We start from the raw sequence: 14,078 nt of genomic DNA, 5'->3' as shown, positions 1-14,078 counted from the left end.
GATACCTGAAACCGAAACAATGGAAGAAAGAACCCTCAGACAACTTTACGCGCCCCAAGCTGATCAACAGCCTCTATGCGTGACGTATCCGAATCTGGACGCAGCATTCGAACTTAAATCGGGACTGATTCACTATTTACCTAAGTTCCACGGGATGGAAAGTGAAAATCCACACAATCATTTAAAGGAATTCCATGTTGTTTGTTCAGGTATGAGCCCACAAGGAATCACTGAAGAACAAGTTAAACTGAGAGCTTTTCCTTTTTCTTTGCAGGAAGCAGCAAAAGATTGGTTCCTCAACCTACCTTCAGGATCAATCACAACATGGGTTGGAATGACCCAAGCATTTCTGGAAAAATATTTCCCAGCTTCGCGGGCGGCGATGATCCGAAGAGAAATCAGCGGCATCAAACAAAAAGATATTGAAACACTCCATGATTATTGGAAAAGATTTAAGAGACTTTGTGCAAGCTGCCCCCAACACGGTATCACCAAACATTCTCTTGTTCAATATTTTTATGAGGGAATGCTGAGCATGGAAAGAAGAATGGTAGACGCTGCCAGTGGGGGAAACCTTATAGACAAAACACCAGCAGCAGCTAAGGAACTGATCCGAAGCATGGCGGCAACGTCACAACAGTTCGGGAAATAACAAGAGAGCCCAAGGAAAACATATGAGGTAAGTACCTCGGCCATTGAGGAAAAACTTAATTCTCTGACGTCTCTTGTTCAAAATTTGGTTTTAGGAACAACGGTACAGGTAAAGGCATGCGGGATCTGTGCGGTGGCCGGACATGCTACTAACGAATGCCCTATGTTGCAAGAGGGAACTCCAGAACAGATCAATGTCGCTCTCGGGTATCAAGGACAGCCTCAGCGGAGGTATGACCCGTACTCTAACACGTACAATCCCAGATTGCGTGATCACCCGAACCTCAGTTATAAACAACAAAACAATGTTCTTCAACCAAATGCCTCGCAACAGTACCATCGGCCTCCACAATATAGGTCCCCTCAGGCAGACCCCAACTCAGGTATGGCATCTAGTTCTAATGATCAGTCTGTTATCACTAACTTAGCCAAATTTCAGGAAGAACAAGGCAAGATTAACGCCAATCTTCAAGCAAATCTATAAAATTTGGAGAAACAGATGAGTCAAATTGCAACCTCGTTGAGTGCACTACAGTCTCAAGGGAAGCTGCCTTCACAAATCGAAACAAACCCCAGACAGAACGCAAGTGCGATCACACTGCGCAGTGGGAAAGACTTGGTCTTGCCCAAGACTAAACCACCCTGCGCCTAGCAGCAAGTTGTTACGAATGAAAGCGAAGTGACTGGGAAAGAGACTGAAACTCCCACAAACGACAAACCTCCAGAAAAAGGAATTGAGGACCAGACCCACCTCTAGTAATCAGACCACCATTTCCTAGCCGTCTAGCCAAATCGAAGAGAGAGAAGGAAGAAAGGGACATCTTCGAAACCTTTCGAAAGGTGGAGGTAAACATCCCTTTACTTGATGCAATTAAGCAAATACCTCGGTATGCAAAATTTTTGAAAGAATTATGTGTAAATAAGACTAAGCTAGCCGGGCATGAAAAGGTAGTAGTGGGAGAAAATGTTTCCGCTGTTTTACAAAGGAAAATACCCCAAAAGTGCAAAGATAAGGGTATGTTTGCTATTTCCTGTCTAATCGGTAATACCAGTATCAAAAGGGCAATGTGCGATTTAGGTGCGTCAATTAACGTCATGCCTATGTCTATTTACTCTGCTTTAAATGCTGGTCCACTAGAGGAAACGGGTGTAGTAATTCAACTTGCCAATAGAGCTTTAGTCTACCCAAAGAGTGTTTTAGAAGACGTTTTAGTTCAGGTCAACGACCTAGTTTTTCCGGCAGATTTTTATGTATTGGATATGCAAAACGATGACAATACCTTAGAATCTTCTGAAATATTGCTAGGGAGACCTTTCCTAACCACGGCAAGAACAAAAATTGACGTCGATGAAGGGATGATGACCATGGAATTCGATGGTAAGGTTGTCCAATTTAACATTTATGATGCTATGAAATACCCAATTGACGTATCTTCTGTGTGTGGAATTGATATTATCGAACCTGTAACCCAAAATATATTAGATTTGAGTGGAAAAGATGAGTTGCAGGTTGCGCTAAGTGAATGCTTGACTATGGACAGCGAATACATGGAGGAGAGCGTAAGAGAAATAGTCGACGCTTTGGAGAAATCTGATCAGCAGGTAGGAAATACTTTTCATGTTAAAACAATCAAGGCTAATGAGCGCCCTTTACCATCTGTTGTGCAGGCACCTAAATTGGAGCTGAAGGAGCTGCCTAAACATCTGAAATATGCCTATTTAGGAGCTGGAGAGACATTGTCGGTAATAATTTCGAACAAATTAAATCCGGACGAAGAGAGGCAGCTGATTGAGGTGTTACGACAGCATAAAAAGGCGATAGGATGGACAATCGCTGATATGGAAGGTCTGAGCCCGTCAACGTGTATGCATAAAATTCACCTCGAAGAAGGAGCAGCCCCGAAACGTGATGCACAACGACGGCTGAACCCGCCAATGATGGAAGTTGTAAAGAAAGAAGTTCAGAAAATGTTGGATGCAAACGTTATATTCCCAATTTCGGACAAGAAATGGGTAAGCCCAGTCCATGTGGTACCAAAGAAAACGGGAATTACGGGAGTTCAAAACAAGAAGGGAGAGATGGTCCCCACTCGAGTGCAAAACGGATGGCGCGTCTGTATCGATTACAGAAAGTTGAACGCTTCCACAAGAAAATATCACTTCCCGCTCCCTTTTATCGATCAAATGTTAGAAAGATTGGCAGGTAAGAAATTCTATTGTAATATGGATGGCTATTCTGCTTTTTACCAAGTTCCAGTGGCACCCGAAGATCAGGAAAAGACGACTTTCACATGTCCCTTCGGTACATTTGCCTACCGACGGATGCCATTCGGACTATGCAACGCTCCGTCAACGTTCCAACGATGTATGTCTTTACCTTACCCCGGAAGTGTCCGGGAGGTCCGTTCGTTTCTTGGCTATGCAGGTTTTTACCGGCGTTTCATTAAAGATTTCTCCAAGGTAACACAGCCCATGTGCAAATTGCTGCAAAAAGAGGTGGCGTTTAAGTTCGATCAGGCTTGTAAGAACGCATTCGATGAATTGAAAGATAAGCTAGTTTCGGCACCTATCATCCAACCACCAAATTGGAATTACCCCTTCGAGATTATGTGCGACGCTAGCAATTACACAATCGGTGCTGTTCTAGGACAAAGGGTGGACAAGCTACCTCACGTTATATATTATGCGTCGAGAACGCTTGACAATGCCCAAGGCAATTATTCGACCACTGAAATAGAACTTTTAGCTATTGTATTTGCTTTAGAAAAATTTTGTTCCTATTTGCTTGGCACTAAGGTTATTGTGTTTTCTAACCATGCAGCATTGCGGTATCTATTGAAGAAGAAAGACGCGAAACCTCGCCTAATTCGGTGGATACTTCTGTTATAGGAGTTCGACCTTGAAATACGCGACAAAAAAGGGTCTGAAAACTTAGTGGCGGATCACCTTAGCCGACTTCTCTCACCGGATAATGACAATGAAGAGCTCAAAGATGAATTTCCCGATGAACACTTGTTTAGCATTAATACAATTGCACCTTAGTATGCTGACTTGGTAAATTACATGGTTGCAGGGGTAATGCCGGAAAAGCTCACCCGGAACGAAAGAAATAACTTGAGAAAGGAAGCCAAATATTACATCTGGGATGAGCCGTATTTGTGGAAACATTGTTCTGATCAGATGATTCGGCGATGCATCCCAAAAACCGAAATCGAGTCCATACTTTAGTTCAGCCACTCAGGTTCGTGTGGTGGTCACTTCGGACCAAGGTGAATAGCACGCAAAGTACTCGACTGTGGTTTGTTTTGGCCCAACATCTTTCGCGATTCATACTTATTTTGCAAATCTTGTGCCAATTGTCAGAGAACGGGAAATTTAAGCCAACGGAATCAAATGCCACTTACGTCGATTTTGACTTGCGAAATCTTCGACGTATGGGGCATTGATTTTATGGGGCCATTCCCAAATTCTTTTGTTATCTTTATATTTTATTGACAGTGGATTATGTTTCGGAATGGGTGGAGGTGATTGCCACCAAGTCTGATGATGCTCAAACAGTTGTAAAGTTTTTGCATGGAAACATATTTTGCAGGTTTGGCATGCCCCGAGTATTAATCAGTGACAGAGGGACTCATTTTTGCAATCGGGTAATGATATCCCTGCTTAAAAAGTATGGAGTCAATCATCGTATGTCCACAGCTTATCACCCACAGACCAATGGTCAGGCTGAAGTTTCGAACCGAGAGATTAAGTCTATCCTAGAGAAAATAGTGAATTTCACAAGAAAAGATTGGAGCGTCAGACTCGAAGACGCCCTATGGGCATACAGAATAGCGTACAAAACCCCAATTGGGATATCTCCCTACGGAATGGTTTACGGCAAACCATGTCATCTCCCCGTGGAACTGGAGCATATGGCATTTTGGGCAGTAAAAAAATGTAATATGGCCTATGATGAAGCAGGGGAAGAGAGAAAATTACAGCTACAGGATTTGGAAGAGCTGAGAGGCGAAGCCTATGAAAGTTCAAGAATCTATAAACAGAAGTCCAAAAATTACCACGACAGCCTACTCACGCGGAAGCAATTCCAAGTCGGGAAAAAAGTCCTTTTGTACCATTCTCGATAAAATAGGTATTCTTACATGGTGCAGTCGAAATAAAAAGCTTGAAGGACGACAAATGTTTCAAGGTAAATGGGCATCGCCTAAAGCCATTCTACGAAGGATTCCAAGCCCAGGGGACCGATGAAGTTTGCTTTGAAGTTCCCAAAGACTGAGCACTGAAGTTCAGTTACGTCTAGCCTCAGACGAAAAATAGCAGCGCTACAGGGAGGCAGCCCTAAGCCTAGTCTTGCCCAAGACTAGTCACTCTTTTCATATCAGCTTTTCTTACTGTTTTTATTCTTTAACTAATTTAACTAACTTCATCCCTTCCCTAGATGATTTCTGGGTTTCATTTTGTTAATTGCAGGTATAGGCAATGGTTTTTATGGAGTTGGGCTAAGAAGCTAAATGAGATAAGGATAGGATAATGGGCCTAAAATAGGTTAAAAATTTAAATGAAAGGTAAAAAATGCATCTTTTTACCCCACTTAAGTTTAAACACAATTTAAAACCCTTTACCCTTAAACCTCTCCCTCTTCCTCGAGCATTTACCCAAAAACCCAAAACCTTTCATCTCCCTCAAGCTTCCATGGACGGCTACTTCAGCGACATTCCCAGGCGGAGCCGCTACCACTCACCGCCTTCTCCTCCCCGCCAGTACCGCACCGACGCAGAGTCCCCTTTACCTTTGGTACCTTCACCACCAATCGCCGCCCCCTGCAGGTTCGGCACCTTCACCACCACTGGCGGACCACCAATCGCCGCCCCCTACTGGTTCGAACTCTCCACTACCTACGACGAGCAACCACTCACCACTTCCAGCAGATTCGGCACCTTCACCACCTCCTACAGGTCCGATGCCCTCACCTCAGGTATTTGACCACCGCTCTCCACCACCAAAGACTCGGAGAAAGAGAAAGCCCCCGCCACCTAAGAGAACGGCCCCGTCTCGGAAGTCCTAGTGACTTGCCCCTCCTCCCAAATGGACCATCTCTCATGAACTCTCCGGTTCAAGCTCCACTGACTCCATGGAGACTGATTCTAGCTCGCACAACAACTCGTTTGAGCAAGCAGAATCGGAGGCCTCGGAAACTCACAGTGAACAACCTGAGCAGGCCGCAGCTCCAACTTGCTCCACACGACCAAGGAAAATGACCCGGGCTCGCTTAGAGAAAGGACCACAACAATCCAAGCCCATAGTCATCGACACCGAGCTGACTTTCGACTTGCATGTGCACCAACAGAGGTACAATTCCTTATAACTCAAAACTTTTGTTGAGGGTCGTTATTTGCACGAGGCCACATTGGCTGCCTTAAATATTAAGTTTGATGTGCATGATTTGATGGATAATATTGGGTGGAAGCCATTTTTGCAGTTGAATTACCCTGTTTATAATTGTCTGATGCATGAGTTTTTCAGTACGTTTACTGTGGATAAAAAGAAAATGAAGCGAACACAGGCTTCGTGCATTCAATTTCAGTTAAATGATAAAAAGTTTAACTTGTCTGTTGCTGAATTTAATGTAGCTTTAGGTTTGTTTGACAAAGAATTTTGCTATACTGATGCCTATTCTAATATGTTGTGTGATTATCCTGCTGAGTTTAATGCTGTGAGCATTTATTCTGAGTTTACTGGTTTAGTAGACACTATTTTTAGCCGCTCAAAATCTAAGGCGAACTTAATTTTAAGCGAACCTCTCCGTTTCATGCATAGATTTTTGGCTATTAACTACTCGGCCAGGAATGAGGACCCGACTGTTGTGTCTAAACAGGAATTGTTTTTCCTATGGTGCATGGTGACTGAGAGACAAGTCAATTTAGGCTATTGGCTAGCCTTGAAATTTTCTGAAATGATGAAAAGGGTAGATAAATTTCACTTAGGGCATATCATCACATGCTTAGCAGTTAACTTATGTGCACTTGATGTGAATGAATGCTCTTTGCATGTTGCTTGTCGTATGCTCCCTTTTGATTTAAATTTGTTAAAAGCCATGAAGCTAATCCGGACCGAGGAAGGAGGTTCTGTTTCTTTTATCCTTGCAGGTGACTTACCCCCCCCCCCCCCCCCAACGCAGGTCAGATTCCCAAAAAGTTTGCATCTTTAGCCGCACCTCCTCCAGAACAGGGAGAAACTTCAGCTCTCAACTGGAACTCTGATGACCCCACTGAGCAACTAGCTTCCTTGGCTGTCGTTGTTGGCACAATGGCAGAGACAATTCAAAAAATATACCAGAACCAGGCAGCCTATTTCAAGGAGGTTGGATTCACACCTCCGCATCCCTTCGCTCCTTGATTCAGTTGGATTCACTCCTCCACAGGGCAGTTATTCTTATCATTTCTCCTTTTTTCTGCTGCTCTTAGTTCTTCATCGAGACGATGCATCATAATAGTGGGGGAGGGACAATTGAGTCTTATAGGAAGGGTTTGCTAGGTGTTAGGAGTTTGTTTTTATTTTTGCTTGAATTTTGTGAATTTTGTGTGCTAAATTCTAAACTTGTGCAAATTTTTGTTTTTGACTAAGTGTGAGGTGCCCACCAATCTTGTTTATAACTATAGTTTTTGACTAAGTGTGAGGTGGGCGCTCAAATGCATGTTCCTAAGTGTCATTATGGTCTTTATTCCACACTTGGAATTGTTGACAACCGAAGCTAGTCTAGTACGTAGACCCGCTCGTTTTATGAAAATTCACAACCTTTGATTTGAAAAGATCCGGGATCAGTAGATAACCTATCATGCTTTGTTAAATTGTTTAATTGATTATGAAGTCTTTCAACCCGGAGTCGAAAAACGTTTTGAAACTTTTACCACCATTTTTACCCCAATTTTTGGAAAGTTTTTGAGCCGAATTGCAAGAACAAAAACATTACACTTTGTTCTATTTTTCTGAGTGTTGTCCAATTCTAGTTTTGAATTCTAGAACTTGCCATGTTATGCATTTAGAGACCACATTGATGAATCCAAACACTAACCATGATAAGGGCAGTAGGTTTTCTTTCTTTCAGCCACTTCAAATAAACTTTGACCCCTTAGTCTTGCCCAAGACTAACGACGAAAAAAACAGAACCAGCCCTTAGTTAGCCACCTTTGAGCCCTACTTCCCATTTCTTGACACAACCCCTGTTTTAAGTCCCTTGGCCAACATTTTAACCATCAGAGTCTGTATATTCTTTGTTGATTTAGTTAATGTTCACAAAAAAGACCACGATACAAGGATTAAATTAATAGTCCTTTGATTACAATTGGATTGTGCTTCAAAGATCCACAAATGGACATTATCCTATGAAATAATAGTCCCCTTGTTCTAGTTTGAAGAATTATGTTTCTATTTCCAAAAAAAAAAGAAAAAAAAAAGTCTGTTCATAGTTGGTTCTGAAGATAAGGCTTATGTTTGATTTCCATTTTTGGTCACTTTTGTGGAGTAGAATGCATGTTGTCACTACTTTCGTTTCCCCTTTTCTCCTCCTTCCCTTTCCAAACCTCTTCCCTAACCCATGTTACACCCTGTTTTAAGATTCTTTGATTTAGTGTCTTGGAATCATACTAAGTGGTGGAGATTTGATATATTGGTAAGCTTATGGTAATTTCATTCTAGGGTTGCGATGTGAGCGATTCCTAAAAAAAAATCATTGCCTAAACACTTGAGCGATATGAGAGAAATTCGGCGAGGGTGGTACATTTTTCAAACTGTTTTTCTTAAAGAGTTGACTACTTTATTCTTTGTCATACATGAAGCAAGCATGCTTAGGATAACGAAAGTCCCTTTCTACTTAACTTGATGGTTTGTGATCTTCATAACGCTAGGGGGGCTTGGAAAGATTAGTAAGTGCGTCTCATTTGAGAAGGGGGATATTGGCTTAAACATAGACATGCTTAGGGACAAGCATTTGGCAAGTGTGAGGTAATTTGATAAGTGTCCAAAATGGCAAGTTTACTAGGCCTTTTTTATGGATATTTCCCCTTTATTTGTATCATTTTGGGCCTTTTTACTTGTTTTATTGCATAAGTGCTTTTAGGGATCAAATTGGAGAAAAGAAGGCTTGGAAGGTGGTTTTGGACCCTTTTTCACTCAAAGTTCAGTTTTGCGATCGCCATTGGTTTAGTCTTGGCCAAGACTAAGGGGGTCGACTTATTCAAATCGCCAAGTCAGTAGAATCAGAAACTAACTTATCTCCACAGTCTCAACAACATGTTTTGAACGAAGGAAATCCTTGAAACCAAGGAAGGAACTCATAAGATTGAAGATTTTTGCAATCAACACTATAAAGGAACTCCACCATTGTTTTCTGGATTCACTTTTGATTTTGATGTTGGGGTTTAGTGTCCTATAGACAATTGTTCTAGGATACAAACTTAATGTAAATGAATTGTTGTTTATATCATTTGTTTTAATGAGATATATGTTTTATAACTATATAAAGGCAATCCCTTTCAAGCACTAAATAAAGTCTAATAAAAGGAAATCTGTAAGTTTATTTAAAGTGATTATAAAGTGTTCATACAAGCATGAAGTGAGACAAAACTTTATAATAACCTAATAAACTTAAAACCACCCCAAGTCAAGTGATATGTTTAGGATTGATATATCACTGTTGAGACTTGTATGTAACAATGTCTTCTGTCCGACAGAAAGCTGATCTCACAAGCTTCATATATGCAGATATCAAGACAGTTACATAGATCCGATGAAAAGTTGTTCATTAGGATTGGGGATCCGATTTGAGATAACAGGATGGGTAGATTCGTCCTTGTCACCTGTTCATCTCATTGGTATCAATAGGTATAACTAATCCTCAGACTCAAAGGAATATTAATTGGTATTCTGGATTATGGAATGTGATGCTTTGACTTTGGTGTAACACGATCCTTAACAGAGATGACTCTGGGGTGTGAACAGTAGACATTGGGTATCACAGGAAGTGATTGTGGGATCGTTATATATTGGATTGAGCATTTATCACTCCCGATGAATGGGAGATACATCCATGGATCGCTTGTGGAAGACTCGACTCTAAATCCTTGCAAGGTGATAGCTTAAGATTTCAAATACAGATTTCACTTAACCTGTCTATTTGAGTTGACTCGGCCTGTACAAGTAAAACGAACGTCTCGCTATATGTGACTTGACATCATCCATAGTCATAAGATTCAGTTCAAGGATGTAGTTGATAAAGGATCGAATTATACTGTAACTAATACGGAAAGGTTAACGACAGAATCAACCTGTCTTCTTATAGCTCTAGGGGAATGATTACGGACTTGCTAATCACATACTCTGTACATCATTCCGTTATGCAAAGATTAAATATAATTCTTTGAAAATTAATTTAATAACGTTGCATACGGCCAGAAGCAATAAGAACCTAATGGGTCACACATAAGACTTGGAACCTAAAAGAGAGATAGATGTTAATTAATTGATGGAAGCCCAATTGAGCCCAATAAGGCCCATGGACCAAGGGGGGGTCGAAATTTAAGTAATTAAATACATGAATAATTAATTTGATTTTGTTATTCCTAATTAGATTAGGATTATGAATTAAATTAATTAAGTGATAAATAAGTTAGGAGTTTTAATTAGATTAAAATACTCCTATTATTATCCAATAAGGTTATTATTATTATCCTTAATATATTAGATATATAATGAGATAATAATTAGGAATTCTATTCCGAATTGAATTCCTATTCAGTAACCTAATTCTATCTAACTAGGGATTAGATACAAGAGATTATAAATACCCCTCCCCCTTGTGATTTTTGAAATCCACAAGTGCATTCCCTACTGAGATTTTTGAAATCCCTATAGTGAGAGAGAGAGAAAATTCGACACCCCTAGTTCGAGGATGAGATTTCTCTACGGCTTCCTTCCGATCAATTGATTTCATCTATTTCTTTTATCCTTGATCTTGTGTTGATTAGTTAGAGGCAATCTACTTTGGTTGCTATTCAACGGTTGATTCTAAATTAATCTTCCCGTGTTTTATTTCGTGTTTGGGAACTCGGAGAAGAGTTGTGGGCACTTCATTAACAACGGTAGATTGATCATCAAGAGGTAATTCTTCTTATCCCTCTTTATATGAAATAACGATTAACGGATCCTATGGTTAAATGGAAATAGGTTAAAATTTTTATATTTCCGCTCCTTTACCTTAGCCCAATTTCCAGCAGTGGTATCAGAGCCATCGTTAAATCAGTTATTTCATATATGAAAATTTAAAAGTTTTCAATAGGATTGAATAAATATTTATAGTTAGGATTAATTAACAAATTGTTTTGATTAATTAATTCTAAAGATAAATAAGTTTTAATTAATTGTTAATTAAAATAGATTATGCGTATGTTCCTAATTATTTTGGTTGATAATCATTATAACAAAATCTATTAGTTTTATAGTTAGATTGATAAAATCAGTTTTATTAATTCTAAAGATAAAACGGAAATCTATAGTAGTTTTTCCTATTTTCTGAAAATCGTTTTAAAACCGTTTTAGAACTGATATATATATATATTTAAACTTAATAAAAAAAATAAGTACGACAGCAGCCCGAGTCGCGCCTCGCGGCGCGACTGGCCGCTGTCGCGCGGCGTCTGGCCGCCGCTGCCGTAAGGCAGTGGCGGATCAGCCACGCTAGGGCTGCTGCCAATCGGCAGCAGCCCACTCTCGGACCCGGCCCGAGACCCACTTGATTTTAAATTGTTTAAAATCGTTTTTATATTTAAATATATATATGTTTCAGAAATTGATAGTTTTCTGTTTTGATTATCGAATGAAAATTTGTTTAAAAGTTTGTTTTACCAATTTGTAAATCAAAATGTTAAATGAATTAAAATCAAAATAATTGGAACGTGCATAATTAAAGTTTTGTATAGTTATATTAATCTAAAAATTAATATAAAAGATACGAAACTATTAGAAGTAAAATTGGATGAAAGTTAATTGATAAGTTAATGTGGTTAACACAAATATTACATAAGATAGTTATGTAATCAACCAATTAAATTTATTTAATTGAGTCTATGCATGTTTGGAGTTATGGACATATTTGGACCATCTTTTAGTCTTTTGGTATTTTTGAAATAGGGCATGCGAGTCCTGCCTTTCTACTATCTATTGTAATTTCTCCTCTTATCTAATTCCCTTCAATTCAATTGAAGTTTTCTTTAGTAGTATAGAAATTAATATGTAATTTCAAGGCGCCATGGAGAAGACGGAGGACCTAAAGAGAAATATGTAATAGTTAGTATTTCCTTAGGTTTTGCCCTTTTATTCCGTCTCTGGCTCGACGGAATAATTTAGATGATATGTCCATAACGCCAATGTATGTGAATGTATGTGTCTGATGTATGCTAAAGCAAATCAAGACTAAGTTAGATTATGAGACCTAAAATAAAATCCCTCATTAAAAAGTTAAGTAAATAAACAAGTTATTAAAATCGATTGCCCCTCCCTAATATTATAATTCAGCCGGCAGTGCTGAGGGCCTTTGGGTTGTTGAGCAAACTCAAGCTCGGGGTCCTTTCGATAACACTTGAATTATCGAAAATTACTTTTCATGAATATGGGGTAATACTTAAATTAGATTATGATAATTGGATGAGCAAACTCATGTTGTCATAAACTAATGGGCAAGATGGTTGGGATTAATGTGAATAGCATATTAGTTACTAATGTGGTTAGTAACCCAATAACCTAGGAATCACATTAAAGATGTGATTGATTACATGAATCTACCTAACGAATGAGACTAGCTTGTTGAGCAAACTCAAGGCGAAATCTCAGGAGTTAGGATCCTAGCTCACTAAAGGATTTGTGAAATTCTTCGAATTAATATGGAGGGCTATTAATTTGGCAAAATAGTGGGAGCAATCTAAAAGAAACTAAAAGGCCTATAATTTTAGATTGATATACTTTAAGCAAATGAATGACATACGTTTACTCTTTCTCACTCTCAGGTTTAATTAAACGCACTCTTAAAATCATGACTAACACCAATTTGCAAAACATTCTTACCGATAACAAATTGAATGGTTCAAACTTCACCGACTGGTATCGCAACCTCAAAATTGTTTTGAAGTTCGAGAGGAAAGGGTATGTACTTGATACACCGATACCCCCTTACCCAACGGATGATGCTCCCTACCAAGAATTTTATGCTTACTTGAAGCATAAATCTGATGATGATCAAACGGGAGACATCATACTTGCATCCCTGACACCAGAAGTTAAAAGGCAACTACATTCAGATATGGATGCCTATTCCATGGTCAAGCACCTTAAAGAGTTATTTGTGAATGAAACTCGGTGCGAGCGCTTCGAAATAACCAATGAGTTATATAAAAGCAAGATGCAGGTGGGCACATCTGTAATGGCACACTGTGCCAAGATGATCAGCCTTATCACCAAGTTTTCTAGTATTGGAGATGCGATGGACCATGAACTAAGTGAAAACTTACTTCTTCAGTCCCTCCCCGAGAGTTACTCACAGTTCATCATGAACTACCAAATGAGTGGCTTGCAAACCTCTCTTGTAGAGCTTGCACATATGCTCGAGTCAGTCGAGCCCATTATAAAAGAAAACGAGGAGATACTGGCCCTTGCTATTGAAGGATCTAGAAAAAGGAAAGGGGTCTCTCCCAATCCAAACCATCTTGATAAAAGCAATGGGGCTGTGCTCACCGAAACGAAGGGAAAGGAATTAAAGAAGCCCAAAGGAAAGTGCTACTATTGTGGTGACTTGGGGCATTGGAAGAGGAACTGCATGGAGTACCTAACCTTCCACGAGAAGGAAAATAACGGTGCTTCAGCATCTGGTATGTTTTATATTGAAATAAATACAGTTTCACAGTCTGAATCTTGGGTACTTGATATCGGATGTGGATCTCATATTTGTACAAATATGCAGGAGCTAAAACAGACTAAGGAACTAAAGAAAGAAAGCATAAACTTGCGAGTGGGAAATGGAGCAAGAGTTGCCGCCCTCGCAATTGGAGATTATGTTTTAAATTTGCCCTCTGGGCTTGTAATAGAATTAAGGAACTGTTTATACGTTCCGCAAATGTCTCGAAACATTATTTCTATTAGCCGTCTTGTTGACGACGGTTTTCATATTTCAATAAAAGACAAGAGTTGCAATTTTTATAAAGATTCGATCTTTTATTTTTCAGAAATATCACAAAATGGGATTTATGTGTTAGATGTCAAAATTCCTGTTTTTGCAATTGATACCAAAAGACATAAGCTAGATAATTCAACTTACTTGTGGCATTGTCGTTTAGGCCATATAAACAAGAGACGCATGTTAAAGCTACATTCAGATGGGCTTA

This window comes from Euphorbia lathyris, chromosome 1, assembly GCF_963576675.1.
Source record: "Euphorbia lathyris chromosome 1, ddEupLath1.1, whole genome shotgun sequence".
Classification (NCBI taxonomy): domain Eukaryota; kingdom Viridiplantae; phylum Streptophyta; class Magnoliopsida; order Malpighiales; family Euphorbiaceae; genus Euphorbia; species Euphorbia lathyris.
Note: the sequence above shows the minus strand (reverse complement) of the source record.